Here is a 20,427-nt window from a genome sequence, read left to right as displayed (position 1 = left end):
ACAAGACAATTTTTAGACAATTCTGCTGTTTCACTGGGGTTCCTCCAATCTCCTTCCATTGTATTCCCACAAAAGGTGAAGGCAAAGAAATCTATTCACAGGACAGTGAGGTTACAAGGCAGGGAGGGTATGCATATTTCATTGTGGACTCAGTTAGTTGCGAATTGCTCTTCATGGTGGAAGCGGCAGGAGAAATGATGGGCCCTAGTCCCAGGCAGATGTAATTGTATTATTTTTGGAAAGCATCGTAACAATTTTACTGCTTTTGTTCTCTCAATATTATTATTTCACTCTTGTGGATGCACAGGAGAAATATCAGTGACACCTTTATTATTATTATTATTATATTATTATTAAAATGCAGCAAAATGTGCAGATTGTGGAAAAAGTTGGATCTTGATTAATTGTCTTTTGAAGTCGAATATTGGAGGGCAAATTTTTTTGAACATGGTACAACATCCTACATAACCTACTTTCTGCGTTTTGTTTACAATTTTTAAAAATAAATTTAGAGTACCCAATTCATTTTTCCAATTAAGGGGCAATTTAGCGTAGCCAATCCACCTAGCCTGCACATCTTTGGGTTGTGGGGGCGAAACCAACAAACACGGGGAGAATGTGCAAACTCCACACGGACAGTGTCCCAGAGCTGGGATCGAACCTGGGACCTCAGCGCCGTGAGACAGCAGTGCTAACCACTGCACCACTGTGCTGCCCGTTTACATTTTTTGAACTCAGAAATCTTGTATCCCCAGCTATCTTATGGAAGTTGAAACATTTTAAACCGTAATTTTTCCCTCATTTAGCTGCCATTGCCAGGATCCACAAAAAATGGATTATTCTGATTTATTATTGAAATTGGAACCATTGTGGTTGGTAGTGAAAGGTTTACGGGCGGGATTCTCCGTTCCCTCAGCCGCTTATTTTTGGCAACGCGCTGTTCGCTAGCACCGGGATTCTCACTTCCCGCTGCTTGTCAATAGGATTTCCCATTGAAACCACTCCATGTGGCCAGGAAACCTGTGGGCGGGGGTGCACTGACAGTGGGAAAGAGAATTCCAACGACCGGAGAATTTCGGGCGTTACGTCTTTTTGCCCTTTGTTCAAGTCCGAGGTATTCCTATTGGTTTTGTTCAAGTATTTTTGAATGAGTAGTTTCTGAAGTAACGTTTGAACTTATCAACAAATTCTCTGATACTTCTGTTTTAAATAACAGATAAAACATCCTATTCCATTGCATCACTGGTTATTGAAACCTCTAGAAGATTTGTAGTTAGTTACACATTTACTTGATCAAAATAGGACCCTTCACTTGACCCCCAAAAAGCGACAAACAGAAAGTTGCTAGTTAGTTAATTCTAATGTATTTGTAATATTGTGGACCATTTATCCAAATGACAACAACAGTACAGAAATGAAAGCTACATGAAGGTAAACTAACACAATCTAGCAAGTGCATGGAACGTTCTTGTCTTGAAGCTTGAAAGTTCCTGCTATTAATCATTACCTTGAAGACAATCAACAAGTCTGATCCCTGTTCAAATATGCTTTTTTTTAAAGAGCTATTTTACTTCTTTTTCCACACAAGTTCAATGAAGGTAATCATAGATTTACTGTGGTTGTCGGTGCCTAAAGACACACACTGTCATTTGTTTGTGTTGTTTTCTGTCTTATACTGAGGCATTTCCAGTTTGTTGCCGACATTAAATGGGAGCCATCTTAGTAAAGTTGTATATCCTTCAGTATTGCTGCAAGAACTGGAATGCATAGGATCAAGTCTGAGCTGTTTACTCCATATATTTAAAGATCAAGCTCTTATGACCTAGAATGAAATAGGTTTGTTCCCTTCAAGTTACTTAACAAAATTGTTGTTTCACTGTGAAGGAACACTTCATTTCTCTGTGTTACTGTAGGTTTCAAATAGAATACACATATATTGCATTTAACAGTTCGGAATGTTTGTGTCCCATATTCTACTTAATCGTTAACAAACATATGAATTGTTTTAAGCTGTAAAACTCTGGCACATGTGTGATATCTGCTCTTATGAAGAGGTTTTTGTTTTAACACGTGACGTTAATCCAGTAAACAGATTACTGGAACTGGATGAATTGTCAATCCTTCTCAGAAGTAACTTTGTGGACAACAGGATCTGCTGAGACTAATTTTACAACCATTAAATCATTGACATAGAAAACAACTGACATCAGAACAATTGGTGGTATTGCAGTGGGATACATTAAAGGTCAGATAGACTACTTGAAGATTCATTTGGAACAGCTGAAATTTACTACGGGCATAACAATCTAAAATGTATTAAACTAAGAAGTGCAGAAGGAAAGAAGCGATTTACAAGCATTGACCCAAACAAATATGGTAGAATTCAGTGGACAGACTAGTCACTTAAGTAAGATGCAAAGTAAGGCCATGTCTGCCAAGTTTGAGATGTAACTCAAGACAGCATATGAAGGCTTGCTCCGACTGCAACCCTGTCAGGTGGAGGGGGGGGGGGGGGGGGGCATCGGGCACACCGAGGGAGGAGGTGATGGGGCCTGTGCCAGTGACCCCTCAGGGGAGGTGCTGGAACATCGCAGCACCTCTGAAACCCCCCACCTGTCCCTGGTGCATCCGATGGGCAGCAGGCAGAACAGGGTGGCACCACGCCATCTGTGACTCCCGGAAGACTGCGGGCTCCAGAGGACGGCCACGAAAGGGGACCCAGGTCACAGGCTGGGATAAACAGCAGGCGGCCTCCACCTCTGATATACCACCTGGCGGACTATCTAGACAGAGCACCAGAACTCGTAAGATCAGAAAGTTCGACATCAGTTGAGTTGACACGGGTGTAGCATATAGGTTAGCAGTAGGGGCTAGAGCACAATACCTGTACATATCACAATAAACACCTGTTCACCGACGTTCCAAACTGACTCGGTCATCTGTCCAAATGGTATGAGGAATGGGCTGGGCCAGGGCCAGAGGGTGTGCTGGGTTTTGCGGGGAGTGGGGGGGGGGGAGCCAGTGGTGTGGGCATGAATGTCGGAGTTGGACTTGGGCCAGGGCCCCCTGGGTAGTTGAAGCCGATCCCTGGGGTTGACCTTGCAGGGGACAGGGCCAGATATATGGAAGCACCATGTGGTAGGGCGTACTAGCTAAGTTACTCACAACCGCACATTGCCCCACTATCCAACCCAGGATGCCACCCCCCGACCCTGTCCTGTCCTCCTTGTCCCCCAGCCCTGGATCCTGTCGCCACCTCTGCCACCCCAGGGATTCGATGGGACTGTGAGATGGACTGGCCAGAATACATGCAGGGATCACCCTGGTGGAGGGTGGAAAGTGCTGCTGAGGATAGGAGTCAGATTTCGTCAAACGATGCGGAGCATCAGAGCTCATCAAGGAGCAGGTTGTTTTCAGCCTCCATCCCATGGAGCAGATGCCCACTGATACTGTCAGCCCAGAGCCCGCACCCTGTAGTGAAGCAGGTGGGAAGCACAGATGGGGGTGTGTGTGCAGGAGGGGTGGGGGGTGGAGTGCAGGGAGGGGGGACATAAGAGGGGTTGGTGGGGTGGGGGAGGGGGGGGGGTGGCTGCAGTGAATGGGATGGGATCTTTAAGCTGCTGGTGGCCAGATTCCAAAATCGGAAAACCTGGTGCCGATCAGATTGTCCCATGCACATCAGCCCTAGCACACACATTGTGCAGCCTCCTGTGGCTGCCAAGGCCCGATGTGCTGACCATCCTCACCCTCCTCTGCATCCTCCTCGTAGGACGAAACCTGCCTCCTCCTCTAGCATGTCGCCCCTCTGTTGCACGATATTGTGGAGGACGTAGCAGGCCGTCACAATGTGGGACACTCTCCTAGAGCTGTACTGGAAGGTCCCTCCAAAGTGGTCCAGGACCTGAACTGCATCGTGAAGTCACCAATGCACCGCTCTGTCATGCTCCTGGTTGCAGCATGGGCATTGTTGTAATGGGTCTACGCATCGGTCAGTGGACTTCTCTTCATTAACAATCTTTTGTGGCCAGATACAATTTGTTTATCCCAGTCCTTCTGGAGGGAACATTCGCTCTGTTTATTCAGAGTGAACTCAGGTTTTCTTTTTCTGTTGGGTCTGCCATTTACATATGTAGAAACGATTGGCCAGACAAAGGACTAACTTCATGCTGACTTCTACCTGAGTTTATTCATACAACTCTATCTCCCCTCTCCTGCCATGTGTCTCCCTACAATCACCCTGTGGGCGGTTCTGTTCTCCAGTCCCACTTTAAATCTTACTATGCTGAACAAACTTTACTCAGAGAATAGGAAGGGTGTGGAATGCCCTGCCTGCAACAGTAGTGGACTTGCCAACACTAAGGGCATTCAAATGGTCATTGGATAGACATATGGACGATAATGGAATAGTGTAGATGGGCTTTAGAGTGGTTTCACAGGTCGGCGCAACATCGAGGGCCGAAGGGCCTGTACTGCGCTGTTATGTTCTATGTTCTAAACTTAGATGTCAAACAAGCATGGATGTTAGGAATTGTTGTCTGTTGTTCACAGCAATTGTTTGGTCCTTTGTACTTCACAAAGGAACTCACCAAACACTTTGACTTGTCCAAACCAGAATCTTTTATTGGGTCTCGTGTGGAAAGATATCATTATCAGGGAGTCTGCTAACTACTTCTCTGGAACTTGCATCTAGCTCTTGTCATGATATTCAAACACACACATCATGATAGACACACCAATTAGAACACACAACACCACAACCAATCACAGACAAAGACAGGGACAGTATAAAAGGACAAACACGACACCTGGTGGGCAGTAGATCTGGGGACAAGGACAACGACAAGACCTGTTTTAACATCACAGACAGGGAGTCCCCACGTGCAGAGTATCAAGACAAAACTGTAGATAGTAAGTTTGAATAAAACAGCGTTGTACCAAATACAACTGTGTTGGCTCATCTGTGTGTCAGAACACCCAACACCACAGCTCTGACCATTCACACGTATGTCTTATTACCCTCTCAATCTTCTTCTCAAGATGGCCGGATGTGTCTCCCTTTATAACCGAGTCACAGGTCACATGACCTTGGTCTGGAGACCGCATGATGTGTCTGTACCACCACCTGCTGGTTGGAGGTCGCACACCATCCAACTGTGAGAAAGCCCATAGGCATATCATCACAGCAAAGACGGCAAATGCTAACAGTTTCACATCATTACAACTGCAGATTCCAAACCATTAATCTGAAGTTGGTGATTGAACCAAAGTTCAGTTAACAGAAGAACATAAGAACTAGGAGCAGGAGTAGGCAATTCAGCCCCTTGAGCCCGCTCTGCCCTTGAACACGATCATGGCTGCTCTCATCTGGGCCTCATCGCCACTTTCTTGCCCACTTCCCATAATCCTTCACATCCTGCGATTAATTAAAAACATATCCAACTCCTCCTCAAATTTGTTTATTGTTATGGCGTCCACTGCACTCTGGGGTAGAGCATTCCACAGATTCATGACCCTGTGAGTGAAGTAATTTTTCCTCATTTCTGTTTGAAATCTGCCATCACTTAGCTGAAAACTATGGCTACTCGTTCTAGAATGTCCAACAAGGGGAAACCTCTGCTCTACATCTACCCTGTCAATCCCCTTTAGCATCTTATATATCCCAATTAGATATCCTCTCATTCTTCTAAACTCCAATGAGTATAGGCTTAAACTGTTTAATCTCTCTTCATAAGACAAGCCCTTCATCCCTAGTGAACCTTATCTGAACCGCCTCTAATGCATTTACATCCTTCCTCAAGCAAAGTGACCAAAACTGTGCGCAGTACTCCAGATGCGATCTCGCCAATATCCTGGACAGTTGCAACAGCACATCCCAACTTTTATATTCCATTCCATTAGCAATGAATTCCAATGAAATTTATTTGCCTTCTTTATTGCCTTTTTTGTTATTGATTGCAGTCCCTACCACTTACTAATTAAGGTTTTAAAAGGCTGGGCATTGTGAAATGGGCCCACAAACCATCAAAGATTGCCACTGCTTGATGTTGGTTAATCAAATGCCCTTGTGTCAACTGAGGAAGAATTAGTTGCCATTTCCCTGCTTGCAATCTATTCATGGGTCAGGTTGAATTATGAGATCCTTCAGGTGCTGGGTAAATGTAGTGAGGTGATTTATGTTATCAAAATAACATCTCTGAGTCATTTTACTGTATCATCATTCAGTTGAAAATAAAAAAAGCTCTTTGGTGGGTGAAGTTCATTTGTGCCAATTGCTGTTGTGAATACCTGAATAGAGGTAAAAGGTTGCAGAGTTACTTTCCAACTTTCAGTAATTGTTTTCTGGAAAATATAGCAACACATAATCATCTCCAAACACAGTAGAAAAGGGAGTGAGCAAGTGGGGAGTAACACCGTGTAGGAAAAGGAATGGAGGAGATGCTACATTTTAGTCCTTCTTTGGAGTTCTGGGCACAGGAACCAACTCGGCCCGTGTGATTACACAGGGTCTTGAATGTCTCAGCCCAATCCATTCCTGTATGACTGGTATGTATGGGTCATTCCCCATTATCAGCAACATCAGGGGCAACGTTAGAGTCTTGCAACAGTCAGGAGTTACAAGCAGATCCGTTCATCATCCTTTGCATGAGGTTCCCAGAAGGCAAATGTAGCCCTGCATAGGTATCCAAGTGTTTCTCTTCCAACACTACGGGTGCTACAAGGCAGACTTTCATCTGTTTTTAGAGTGATCTTGGGCGAAATTCGCCCCCAACGGCGGGATGTCCGCCGACTGGCGCCAAAAACGGCGCCAATCAGACGGGCATCGCGCCGGCCCAAAGGTGTGGAATGCTCCGCATCTTTGGGGGCCGAGCCCCAACATTGAGGGGCTAGGCCGACGCCGGAGGGATTTCCGCCCCGCCAGCTGGCGGAAATGGCGTTTGTTGCCCCGCCAGCTGGCGGAAATGGCGTTTGGTGCCCCACCAGCTGGCGCGGAAATGCGGCGCATGCGCAGGAGCATCAGCGGCCGCCGACAGTTCCCCGCGCATGCGCAGTGGGGAGAGTCTCTTCCGCCTCCGCCATGGTGGAGGCCGTGGCGGAGGCGGAAGGGAAAGAGTGCCCCCACGGCACAGGCCCGCCCGCGGATCGGTGGGCCCCGATCGTGGGCCAGGCCACCGTGGGGGCACCCCCCGGGGTCAGATCGCCCCGCGCCCCCCCCCCCCCCCCCAGGAACCCGGAGCCCACCCATGCCGCCTGGTCCCGCCGGTAAATACCAGCTTTGATTTACGCCGGCGGGACAGGCAATTTCTGGGCGGGACTTCGGCCCATCTGGGCCGGAGAATTGAGCGGGGGGTCCCGCCAACCAGCGCGGCCCGATTCCCGCCACCGCCCAATCTCCGGTACCGGAGACTTCGGCGGGGGTGGGGGCGGGATTCACGGCGGCCAACGGCCATTCTCCAACCCGGCAGGGGGTCGGAGAATGAAGCCCCTTTTTACTGGAATAGGTCTCTAGCCTGTCGTCAGAGGTTTATAGTTTGAGGGGTGACACGCCACATAGAATCCATAGAATCCCTACAGTGCATAAGGAGGCCTTTTGGCCCATTGAGTCTGCATTGATCCTCCGAAAGACCAGCCTTCCTAGGCCCAAATCCCTTCCCTAGTTCCATAACTCCGTAACCCCACCTAACCTTTGGACCCTTAGGGGCAATTTAGCATGGCCAATCCGCCTAACCTGCCCATCTTTGGGCTGTGGGAGGAAACCGGAGCTCGATGAGGAAACCCACACAGACACTGGGAGAATGTGCAAACTCCACACAGACAATCACCCAAGGTCAGAATTGAACCCAGGTCCCTTGCTTTGAAAGACAGAAGTGCTAACCACTGTGTCACTGTGCTGCCGCATCAAGCATGCCTGGACAGGACTCTATACCACTCTTACCTGCCCTCGCCGTATTGGAAGGATTTTGCCGGTTAATCTTCAGCTTGTTGGCCAAGTTAAGAAACGCAAATCCCTTGGTCATCAAGTCCTGGGGTGGGACTCAAACCCAGATCTTCTGGCTCCGAGCACGGTCCTACCCACTGCGCTACAAGATCTGTATCCAATAATTCTCATTCTTAAAAATTATAATTCTATGTAGATTATAGAAAATTAGTTGATAAATTCTTTGAGCGGGATTCTCTGACCTCTCGCCGGGTCGGAGAATCCCTGAGGGGCGGCGCGAATCCCGCCCCCCCACCCCGACGTACATTGGCGAGACCATGCAGACGCTGCAACAACGGATGAACGGACATCAGGCGACAATCGCCAAGCAGGAATGTTCCCTTCCAGTCGGGGAACACTTCAGCAGTCAAGGGCAATCAGCCTCTGATCTACGGGTGAGCGTTCTCCAAGGCAACCTTCAGGACGCGCGACAACGCAGAATCGTCGAACAGAAACTTATAGCCAAGTTCCGCACACATGAGTACGGCCTCAACCGGGACCTTGGATTCATGTCACATTATATTCACCCCCCACCATCTGGCCTGGGCTTGCAAAATCCTACCAACTGTCCTGGCTTGAGACAATTCACACCTCTTTAACCTGTGATTACCCCTATCTCTGGATCTGTAAAGACTTAATTACCTGAAAATGCTCACATTCAAAGCATTGGCTTGCATCTTTGACTTTGTCTGTATATATGTTTCTGGAACCTACCTCTTCATTCACCTGAGGAAGGAGCAGTGCTCCGAAAGCTAGTGATTCAAAACAAACCTGTTGGTCTTTAACCTGGTATTGTAAGACTTCTTACTGTTGGGATCTGTGGTAGTATTTAGTGTGATGGAGCTCAGGTGCACTGTGCTTTGGGTGGATGAATGCTTAGTTGGGCTGGCGTGTAAATATTTGCAAACTTGCTATTGTACTTGTTATTTAGAGAAATCTTTAGCAAGGGGAGTGGCTGGCCGAGTTGTTGAGGACATCCTCCTTCCAACTCTGGAATTGAGCCTTGAAGTGAACCTGGATTGATAGGACAAAAGACCAGAGGCTAATGTGGACCTGAATGAAAGCTTTCAGGGAGACGTAACTCTGTTCCCTATTGGCACAAGAGAGGCGGCTGTGGGAATTCAAGATTTAACACTGGCATAGTGTGCTTTCCCTTTGCAGGTGAGAGTTAAAGCAACTTGCTCGAATACTGAGACGGGTTTACGCTAAATTAAACAGGAAGTGCTGAAATGTAACTTGCTGCAACTGACCTCCTTCATGAGATAAAGAATTCACCATCAAATACTTCTGACCAGAAAATAAAATCATGATCCACGCTCGATGTTTCAAACTAGTTCAGTTTTACTGAGGAATCTATTGCATCAAGTATTAATCATTAACAAAAGTACATTCATCTGAGTCATTTGCCTGAAGCACCAGTGACACTACAGACGTTTCAACTGAACTGAATATCTACAGGTAAATGACACCCTCAGTTACTTATCAGCATACCTTGCATACACATATCTTTATTTTTTTGTCACTTTTTTCCCCCTTCCCCTCCTAAAGGCATTACCTCCTTGTTGAGGACCCAATTTCTTCTGGGGATCTCGTTCAAATGGTAATTTTTCGAATGTGAGCCTCGCTGCTGAGTGTTGCCGGGCTATTTATACAGAGGGAGGGGTAGAAGGCATCATAAGCACCGTAATTTACTCAGCCAACATTTGCACATGTATATATTCAGCTGATCAGGATTGGGAGATTTGTATTTATTCATATTTTCATGGGGTGTGGACTCTAAGCCAGCATTTTTATTGCCCTTCGCTAATTGCCCTTGAGAAAGTGCTGGTGAGCTGCCTTCTTGTATCACTGCAGTTCATGTGGTGTAGGTATATTCATAGTGCTGTTGGACTGGGAGTTCCAGGATTTTGACCCCGGGACAGTGAAGGAATGGTGATATGGTTCCAGGTCAGGATGGTGCATGACTTGGAGGGGAACATGCAGCTGGGGGTATTCCCATGCCTTGATTCTTCTAGGTGGTGTAGGTTGCAAGCTTGGAAGGTGCTGTTGAAGAAGCCTTGGTGCATTGCTGCAGTACATCTGGTAGATGGTACAGCTGCTGCCACTGTGCGTCGGGTGTTGAAGATAGTGGATGGGGTGCCAATTAGGCAAGTCACTTTGCCCTGGATGGTGTTGAGTTATTGAGTGTAGTTGGAACTGCACTTATCCAGGTAAGTGAAGCATATTGCATCACATTCCTGACTTGTGCTTTGTAGATGGTGGACAGGCTTTGGGGAGTCAGGATGTGAGTTACTCAGTGCAGGATTCCCAGCCTTTGACCTGCTCTTGTATCCAGTTTAGTTTCTGGTCAATAGCAACCCCCAGGATATTGAAAGGGGGAGGGGGGGGAGGGGGGGGGGGATTCAGCGATCATGCAATTCACACTGCAGAAGGAGGCCATTCAGACCACTGAGTCTGCACCGGCCCTTGGAAAGAGCACCCAACCCAAGCCCACACCTCCACCCTATCCCCGCAACCCAGTAACCCAACCAACTCTTTTGGATACTAAGGGCAATTTAGAATGGCCAATCCACCTAACCCGCACATCTTTGGACTGTGGGAGGAAACTGGAGCACCTGGCAGAAACCCACGCAGACACGGGGAGAATGTCCAGAATCAGCACAGACAGTGATCCAAGACAGGAATCGAACCTGGGACCCTGGAGCTATGAAGCAAATGTGCTAACCTCTATGCTACCGTGCTGCCCTGTTAATGCCATTGAATATCTCGGGAAGATGGTTAGATTCTCTTTTGTTAGGCACTTGTCTGGCACTTATGTGGTGTAGATATTATGTGTTGTCCAATTATTCATTCCCAAATTCTTGAAGTTCACCAGTTATGAACTCTACTATTCTCTTAACTCAGGTGCAAAGAGTAGGTGTACATAAAATATATACAGAAGTTCATAACTCAAAAGGTGATTCCTTTCCATTAGCTTTCTTTACCTATTGAGGAGCTACTTTTAATGTCTTGTTAACCTGCTTCCCCAGATCACCTTTATCTCCATTCAAAGTGTAATTATTCCTTTTATGTTTTATTTCAACCAAAATTGACTACATTTAATGCCATCGGCCATTTTTTACCCATTCCACCATTGTATCACTATCCTTTGCAGCTTCTTTTGGTCCTCAGAAATCTTTACTATGTTTCCTGCTTTAACATTGCCTGCAAGTATCAGCTTCCCTGAACAGGCGCCGGAATGTGGCGACTAGGGGCTTTTCACAGTAACTTCATTTGAAGCCTACTTGTGACAATAAGCGATTTTCATTCATTTCAAGTATGGACACCACTCTCTCTAGCCCCATATCCAGAACATTAATGTAAATGGCATAGTAGCACAGTGGTTAGCACTATTGCTTCACAGCAGCAGGGACCCAGGTTCGATTCCCAGCTTGGGTCACTGTCCGTGCGGTGTCTGCTCGTTCTCCCCGTGTCTGCATGGGCTTCCTCCGGGTGCTCCTGTTTCCTCCCATAGTCCAAAGGTGTGCGGGTTACAAGCTAAATTGCCTGTGGTGTCCAAAGGTTAGGTGGGGTTACTGGATTACGGGGAGAGGGTGGAGGTGTGGGCTTAAGTAGGGTGCTCTTTCAAGGGCTGTTGTAGACTCGTTGGGCTGAATGACCTCTTTCTGCCCTGTAATTTCTGTGATTCCATGGTGAAGAGCTGCATTCCCAGAACATAACCCGATGGAACACTGCGAACTACGTCCAACCACTTTCAAAAAGTGCCCTCATCTTTCTTTTAACCTTTCAATCCAAAATGATGCTTTTTCCTTATTCTATAAATCCCTTAATCTGCTCTTCGTCTCTTGTTTACTAACTGGTCGCACAGTTCTGCAACTGAATTGTAAGCTTCAGTAATTCTTTTGCTGTATTATCTGTGACTCTTACTGTATTCTGACAGTTCAGAACCAGAAATTAGAAGGAGCTTCTTGAGAATATTCTCTTTCATAAATTCAAGTTTGCTGTTGATAGCTTTCCGGGTTTAGTGCCATCAGTCACTTCTGTAAAGGATTTGAGTGTCTTCTGTTCCTGAGAGTTGACACACACTTTCAAATATCTATGCGTTTCAAGGTAACACCTAGAGTTGTAAAAGTGGAACCTGTGTCATCTAAAGATGCATTTCATCATGTCGAGGGAAAGGGAAGCTTAGTAAGGAGGTCATGGGCCAGTTGGAATAGAAAGGAAGTTTTAAAATACTGGGAAAGTAGAAGGATGAACAAGGCTGGTAGTACAGACAGTTGCTAGCATATGGCAGTGCTATGTGGAAGCACAATATCGCGTGCTTTGTTTGGCAAGGAGCCCAAATGAATGGCTCCCTTTCATTCAACCCCAATTGTGTTAATGGTAGTCATCCTCCTTGTAACCCATCCATAGCCCCTTTTAGACCCCAAGGTGTCTCTTCCACCACAACCTTTTTACATTTTCAGCTGGTTCTTGCCTTCCATTTCTACCATGAATAATTTAAGCTTCAAATTAATGAGCTGGAGGTGTACAATTTTCTGATATGCACTGCCGGCATACTCCAGGAACACAGAAGATTTAGCATTTTGTGTACTTTTAGTTAGTTTACTGTAATGCCTTCTGGCCTGGACCCTTTACTCTTTTCATCCTGAATGAAAGACACAAGGGGCGGGATTCTCCACTCCCACGCCGAAGTGGCCGCGCCGTCGTGAACGCCGCCTAGGTTCACGACGGCGCGGAATGGCCCCGGTCCCGACCGATTCAGGCCCTGACAATGGGCCAGGATCGGGGCCGCGTCATCTACACGCGCCAGGCCTTGTCGCCCGTGTAAAAGCGGCGCCGCATAGATGACGTGGCCGGCGCCGCATAACGGGCGTCATGCGCGGGTTGGCCGGCCCCAACCCGCGCATGCATGGTTGTCGTCCTCTCTAAATCCGCCCCACAAGAAGATGGGGGACGGATCTTGCGGGGCTGCGGAAGGAAGGAGGTCCTCCTTCAGAGAGGACGGCCCGACGATCGGTGGGCACCGATCGCAGACCACCCCACATTCCAGATGAAGCTCGGTGCAGGATCCCCCCTCGCCCCCCCACAGGCCGCCCCCCCAGCGTTCACGCACCGCCCACGACTGCAGCGACCAGGTGTGGACGGCGCCGGGGGGAACCCGCTGTTTTGGCCTGGCTGCTCGGCCCATCCGGGCCTCAGAATAGCGGGGGTGCCGGAGAATCGCCATTTTGGGTGCCTCCGGCGATTCTCCGACCTGCGGCCCGCGAAACTCGACCGGGCCGTTCCCGCCGTTTGGGAGAATCGCGGGAGGGCGTCGGACCGGCGTCCCCGGAAATTTTGGCGGCCCAGGCGATTCTCCCAACCGGCGTGGGAGTGGAGAATCGCGCCCAAGGTTCTCCCCACTCAGGCCATCAGTTAAAACTGCAGTCAGGGCTTGATGCTGTCATCGCACTCTGATCTGCAGTTTTAAACAATTACCTCACAGGCTTCAAATGTTTGTTCATGTTGCCTGTACGGAAGAGCAGATTAAAATGGAACACAGTGGCCCATAGCTTCCTGGTTCCCCAGAGGCACATTTGGGGAGTACTCCAATGATGCACTGGGGAATCCCTCCAGGAAGTTCCCACTAAGGGTTTACCTGGCAAATGTCCAGAAGAGCTAACATCATCCAGACAATTGTGCTGGGCTGGGAATCATCAGACAGAAATTATTAAAATTTCTAACTTTGGATGGTTCTGCCAGTTGTACCCTGATAGTAACGCTGTGAGATACCCTCAATTATGAGTCAGGAAAGGAGTTTGATAATACAAAGGCTTTAATAACCAGAAAACCAGACAGCTGCCGAGAAGTGTGCTCACTGCACGCTGAACGTAACCTGTACAGCTTCCTGGGGGTGGAGCCGTGGGGGGAGGTCCCCAGGGTTCCAAACCCGGTCTTAAAGGGGCCTACACATTAAAGGTACATATGTATATAGATATCATTCATCATATTCACCCCCTGTTTAAAAAAAACGTATAGTCCGTCGGGGGTGAAGTGGAATTACAAGTTCAGTCTTTTGGGGGGTCTGATTGCCCGTATCGACCTTCTCAGCTCCGGTGGTGGTGCGGCGGATACGGTCGTCCTCGGTGGTGGTATATCCAGGAGCACGGTTGTCTGAGCCTTTGCCCGCGTTGGAGCAGGGGGTATCCGGAGTAACTAGGGTGATTGGTGCTGGCTGGCGCCGGCTACTGGGAGGGGGGCGCTATGGGGGGGGGGCGCTGTCGGAGTCGACTGCCGGTACGGGGAGGTGAGCGTCGGTGGCGAGCCAGCGGGTGCCAGGTCTCGCAGGGAAACGGTGTCCTGCCTGCCGTCGGGGTGCTCGACATAGGCGAATTGAGGGTTTGTGTGTAATATTTGGACCCTCTCGACCAGTGGATCTGTCTTACGGCTCTTCACGTGCCTCCGGAGTAGAACTGGTCCCGGAGTCGTCAGCCAACGTGGAAGCGAGACCCCAGAGGTGGACTTCCTCGGGAAGACAAACAAACGGTTGCGAGGGGTCTCGTTCATGGCCGTACAGAGGAGCGACCTAATGGAGTGTAGGGCATGAGGTAGGACCTCCTGCCAGCGGGCGATTGGGAGACTTCTTGACCGTAGGGCTAGAAGAACAGCCTTCCAAACTTGCGTTCTCCCTCTCCACCTGCCCGTTTCCCCGTGGGTTATAGCTGGTCGTTCTGCTCGAGGTGATGCCCTTGTCGAGCAGATACTGACGCAGCTCATCGCTCATGAACGATGTACCCCGGTCGCTGTGGATATAAGCGGGGAAACCAAACAGGGTGAAGATGCTGTGCAGTGCCTAGATTACGGAGGCCGAGGTCATATCGGGGCAGGGGACAGTGAATGGGAAGCGGGAGAACTCGTTGATGGCAGTGAGGAAGTAGGTGTTGCAGTTGGTGGACAGGAGGGGCCCTTTGAAGTCCATGTTAGTTGCTCAAAGGGCCCAGAAGCCTTTACCAGGCGAGCCTTGTCTGGTCAATAGAAGTGCGGTTTGCACTCCGCACACATCTGGCAAGCCTTGGTCATGGCCTTGACCTCCTCGGTGGAGTAAGGTAGGTTGCGGGACTTGATGAAATGGGCAAGCCGGGTGACCTCTGGGTGGTAGAGGTCATCGTAGATGGCCCGCAGACGATCTTTCTGCGCGTTGGTGCACGTGCTGCGGGACAGGCCATCTGGAGACTCGTTGAGCTTCCCTGGACGCTATGTAATATCGTACGTGTAGGTGGAGAGTTCGATCCTCCACCTCAGAATTTTATCATTCTTTATTTTGCCCCGTTGTACGTTATCGAACATAAAGGCGACCGACCATTGGTCGGTGACGAGGGCGAACCTCCTACCGGCTAGGTAGTGCCTCCAGTGCCACACAACCTCCACTATGGCTTGTGCCTCCTTCTCGACTGCAGAGTGTCGAATTTCCGAGGCGGTGAGGGTTCGGGAGAAGTACGCTACTGGTCTGCCCGCCTGGTTGAGGGCAGCAGCCAGGGCGACGTCTGATGCGTCTCTTTCTACCTGGAAGGGAATGGTTTTGTCCACCACGTGCATGGCGGCCTTGATGATATTGGCCTTGATACGATTGAAGGCCGACTGAGCCTCAGCCGTCAGGGGATAAAAAGTGGTCTTAATGAGTGGATGGGCTTTGTCCGCATATCTGGGGACCCACTGGGCATAATAGGAAAAGAGCCCCAGGCACCGTTTGAGTGCCTTGAGGCTATGGGGGAGGGGAGGTTCCTTAAGGGGGCGCATGCGGTTGGGGTCTGGCCCTAGGACCCCGTTTTCCACGACGTAGCCGAGGATGGCTAGCCGGGTTGTGTGGAACACGCATTTCTCTTTATTGTATGTCAGATTGAGGGCCCGGGCGGTCTGGAGGAACTTCCTCAGGTTTTCGTCATGGTCCTGCTGGTCATGGCCGTAGATGGTGATGTTGTCCAAGTACGGGTATGTAGCCCGTAAGCCAAACTGGTCCACCATTTGATCCATTGCCCTTTGGAAAACTGAGACTCCATTTGTGACACCGAAAGGGACCCTGAGGAAGTGGAAGAGCCGACCGGCTGCTTCGAAGGCTGTATACGGGTGGTCCTCTGGGCGGATAGGGAGTTGATGATAGGCTGATTTTAGGTAGACCGTGGAGAATATTCGATACTGGGCGACTTGGTTCACCATTTCTGCTATGCGGGGAAGTGGGTAGTGGGCATCGAGTTACGTAAAGTGGTTTATGGTCTGGCTATAGTCCACCACCATACGTTGTTTTCCCCGGAGCGGACTACCAGTACTTGTGCCCTCCAAGGGCTCTTGCTAGCCTCTATGACCCCTTCTTTTAGTAGCCACTGAACCTCTGACTTGATGAAAGTCATGTCTTGGGCACTGTACCGCCGACTCCTGGTGGCGACGGGCTTACAGTCGGGGGTGAGGTTCGCGAAGAGGGGGGGTGGTGCAACTTTGAGTGTCGCCAGGCTACATACTGTGAGCGGGGGCAGGGGTCTGCCGAACTTCAGGGTCAGGCTTCGGTGGCTGCACTGAAAGTCCAGACCGAGCAGCAGGGGGGGGCAGAGGTGAGGGAGGACATAAAGTTTAAAACGGGCGTATTTGGTGCCTTGGATAGCGAGGTTCGCGACACAATACCCCGTGATTTGGACCGAATGAGACCCAGATGCGAGGGCGATAGTTTGGGAGGCGGGATAGGTGCGCAGGGAGCAGCATCTTACCATCTGGATGGATAAAACTCTCCGTGCTCCCGGAGTCAAAAAGGCAGGGGGTGTCGCGGCCGTTGATTTGAACCTGCATCATTGAGTTTCGCAGCTGCTTTGGCCGAGATTGATCAAGCGTGATCGCTCCTAGTTGCGGGCAGTCAGAGTCCTCGGTTGAATCGGACTCGCAAAATGGCCACCGCCGTCGGTCGCACGTTTCGAGTTTTGAAGATGGCCACCCCATGACTCGCACAAGGCCGATGACGTGTCGGCAGTAGGCGTGTCTGGCCGCCGCGCTGCTGCGTTGTGGGGCCTGTGGTCCCGGGAGTTCGATTTCTGGGCCCGATGAGACTTTTGTTTCTGGCCTTTGGGCCCAGCCAGGCAGACCTTTGTGAAGTGCCCCTTCTTTCCGCATTCGCCGCAGATAGCAGAGCGGGCCGGGCAATACTGGCGTGAGTGCTGGCCTTGCCCACAGAAATAGCATTGGGGGCCCCCGGTGTGAGCGGGTCGCCACGCGGCGCAGGCCTGAAGCGTGGCCGAGTCTGGAGGGGATCGAGAGGGGTTCGCAAGGTCCGCGGAGTACGTGCGGAGATTATGGTGGGCCGCTTCCAGGGAAGAGGCGAGCGTTACCGTGCCTTGGAGGTCCTTAACTCCATCTTCTAGGAGCCGCTGCCGGATGTACGTGGATCGGATACCGGACACGAAAGCATCACGAATATGTAAGTTCATGTGGACTTCTGCCGTCACCCCTTTATTGTCGCAGTTCCTGGCGAGCGCAGTGAGTCTCTCCAAGTATTCATCTCGCATTTCCCCGGAGCGCTGGCGGCAGGTCAAGAGCAAATGTCTGGCGTGTACCTCGTTTATCGGCTTTACGAAGCGCTTCTGTAGGATTTCGACCGCCGTTTCGTACGTCGCAGCTTTCTCGATCATGGAGGATAGTCGGTGGCCCGCCCGGGCATGTAGTAAGCTCAGCTTGCGAGGTCCGTCAACTTCAGTCTCTGAGGAATTCAGATAGGCCTCAAAACACCGGAGCCAGTATTTAAAAATTTCAGTGGCTTCCGGCGACCGAGCGTCCAAATTGAGCTTCTCCGGCTTTAGACCGCTGTCCTTCATGGTGTAGTCTGGTTATTAAATTGAGATACCCTCAATTACGACTCAGGAGAGGAGTTTGATAATACAAATGATGTGGAGATGCCGGCGTTGGACTGGGGTGAGCACAGTAAGAAGTTTTACAACACCAGGTTAAAGTCCAACAGGTTTGTTTCGATGTCACTAGCTTTCGGAGCGCTGCTCCTTCCTCAGGTGAATGACATTAACCTGGTGTTGTAAAACTTCTTACTGTGATAATACAAAGGCTATAATAACCAGAAAACCAGACAGCTGCCGAGAAGTGTGCTCACTGCATGCTGCCTACTGAACGTAACTGTTATAACCTGCCTGCTTACCATTGGCTGGGGACTAATGACAATCCCACAATCCTGTGGGAATATGAGCTTCCCCAATGAGGGGGCGGAGAAACCATTAGTAAACTCCATGTATAAATAAAGCTGGCCGTTTGGAACCAGCAGGAAGGAGTGTGCAGCAAGGGAAGTTGCTGCTGCTGTTATATACATATGTTATTGTAAATAAATGTTATTACTTTGTATCCTTAAAACTCGTGCTGGATTCTTCGTGGCCCTCACAAAAGTAACCTTATATACAGCTTCCTGGGGGCGGAGTTCCCAAGGGTTCCAAACCCGGTCTTAAAGAGGTTGACGCATTAAAGGGACATATGTATACAGATATCATTTATCACACGCTGTAAGAGTAAGTAGGAAAAAAAGCACTTCTAACTCCAGAGCAACGATTTAAAAAACCCAGATTCAGTCTCGCATGGGACAACCCCCTGCTCCCTCACACCCGCACACACACCCTCCCAGGGAACGCACCACACAATTCCACCTCGACCCAACCCCCCACCAACTGGACCACCCCCTCCCCCTCACCGACCAGGACCTCTCCTCTACCCCCTTATCTGAATGCTCTTTCCAGCTGCAGGTGCAGAAGCAAGCAGTTAACATGCACCCAGGGTTTTGAGGCTTCAAATAGCCCCTTTAGTGGAAGTTTCAAACAACAACGGACAATTCAGTGGCTAAATTTGCTTATGTTCTGAGGAAATGTATTTTTTTCTTTTGTAAAGCTATTTTCCAAAGAGCATTTTAAGTGATCTATTTGTTTCAGTAATTTGATGGTGAAAGATGAACTCCCATTCGGAAATATTGCCAGTGTTTCGCTGTTCATTACACTTACACTTGCCCATAAACTACCTCTGAAATTTTACACTGGAGATTGCAGGCATTCAAAATCTATTTCTGCACATTGCCCTCTCCAGGATATCTGTGACCTGTTTGCATTTGGCAGTTTTATATCTCCTGAACCAATCAGGTTGAAGACTCTTTTCTGAGATATGCTAAGGAGTGCAAGATAGAATGTTGGGCGTGATCGTACTAAAAAAGAAATAGAGTCCGTTCTGGGCATGATTAGCCGGGTCGTACCCAATGCTCGCAGCACAGGAATACCCTGCTATCTAATGGCTCTCTGTTTTTTTTTTAGTGCCCCAGTAGGGAGCGCCCCCCTGAGGCTGCACTCAGCGTCATTTCCTGCATTGACCTGCATCAGAGATTGGGATACCATTTCTCTCCATCCCCTGACCCAACCCAGGGACCCCCCCCCAATGCCCCAACTCACCTTTAAGAGGGTCATCGAGCCTTCCCGCACCCCACCTCACATGGGCAGGGCACCCGCGTGCCCAATCCCGCGCAGGCAGAATGCCAGCCTGTCACCTTGGCACAGCCACCTGGGCACCCTGGCAGTGCCAGGCTGGCATCAAGGTAGCACTGCAAGACTGCCAGGCTGGCAATGCCAAGGTGCCCAGATGGCACCAGCAGTGCCAGGGTGCCACCCTGCCCGGAGGCCGACCACCTGGGGGCCTCTGATCGCCTGAGATACCATTTCACCTGGTCCCCGTTTGTGGGGACCAGCACTGAACAGCGCCAAGTTGGGGTCTCCTCAGCAAGGCCGGTAGATGCCAAGTGACCATTAGATCCAGTGTAAGTGGGCGGGGCTCAGACCACACAAGACATAATTACCATCACGAATATACCGGTTGTGTTTCCCTGGTTGTGGCATGACGTGGCCGGTAGATCGCGCCCTTCGTGTTACACCACTGGCTGGATTTCCGTCCTCTCATGGAAGTGGGATTGATGTCAGGAATGGCAGAAGCTTTGGGGTTTTTCACAGAAATTTTGAACTTCCTGTGCCCATCCGACCTATGCATTTTCACATGGCCATATGAACGGTCAAGGTCTTGTGGCGCTGTGGATAGAGTCGTTGCCTTTGAATCAGTAGCTCTGGGTTTGGATCCCAGCTCAGGATTTGATGGCAAAAGAAAGTACATTCATAACACCGCAAAACAGGTAGAATGTTAGCCTGCAACACACCAATGGAAAGCAATAAGAGCATATGAGACTCCTGGGCCGGGATTCTCCCGCAATTGGCGTGACGGCCCGACGCTGGCTCCAAGAGCGGCGCAAACCACTCTGGCATCGGGCCACCCGGAAGTTGTTTCCTCTGCATGCGCAGGGGGTTTCTTCTCCGCACTGGCCATGGCGGAGCCTTACACAGGCCGGCGCAGCGGGAAAGAGTGCCGCCACGGCACAGGCCCGCCCGCAGATCGGTGGGCCCGACCGTGGG

The 20,427-nt window shown here is 49.8% G+C and overlaps 1 protein-coding gene across 2 annotated transcripts in view; it reads left to right on the top strand.

The window, feature by feature from the left end:
- The window catches only part of LOC140385407 (hepatocyte nuclear factor 4-gamma-like), a 231,656-nt gene that overhangs the window by 143,915 nt on the left and 67,314 nt on the right, over positions 1-20,427 (top strand). The gene's annotated exons all lie outside the window — the stretch shown is intronic.

Source organism: Scyliorhinus torazame, chromosome 11 (assembly GCF_047496885.1).
Source record: "Scyliorhinus torazame isolate Kashiwa2021f chromosome 11, sScyTor2.1, whole genome shotgun sequence".
In the NCBI taxonomy this organism is placed as follows: domain Eukaryota; kingdom Metazoa; phylum Chordata; class Chondrichthyes; order Carcharhiniformes; family Scyliorhinidae; genus Scyliorhinus; species Scyliorhinus torazame.
Note: the sequence above shows the minus strand (reverse complement) of the source record. Positions and strands in the feature narration are given on the sequence as shown.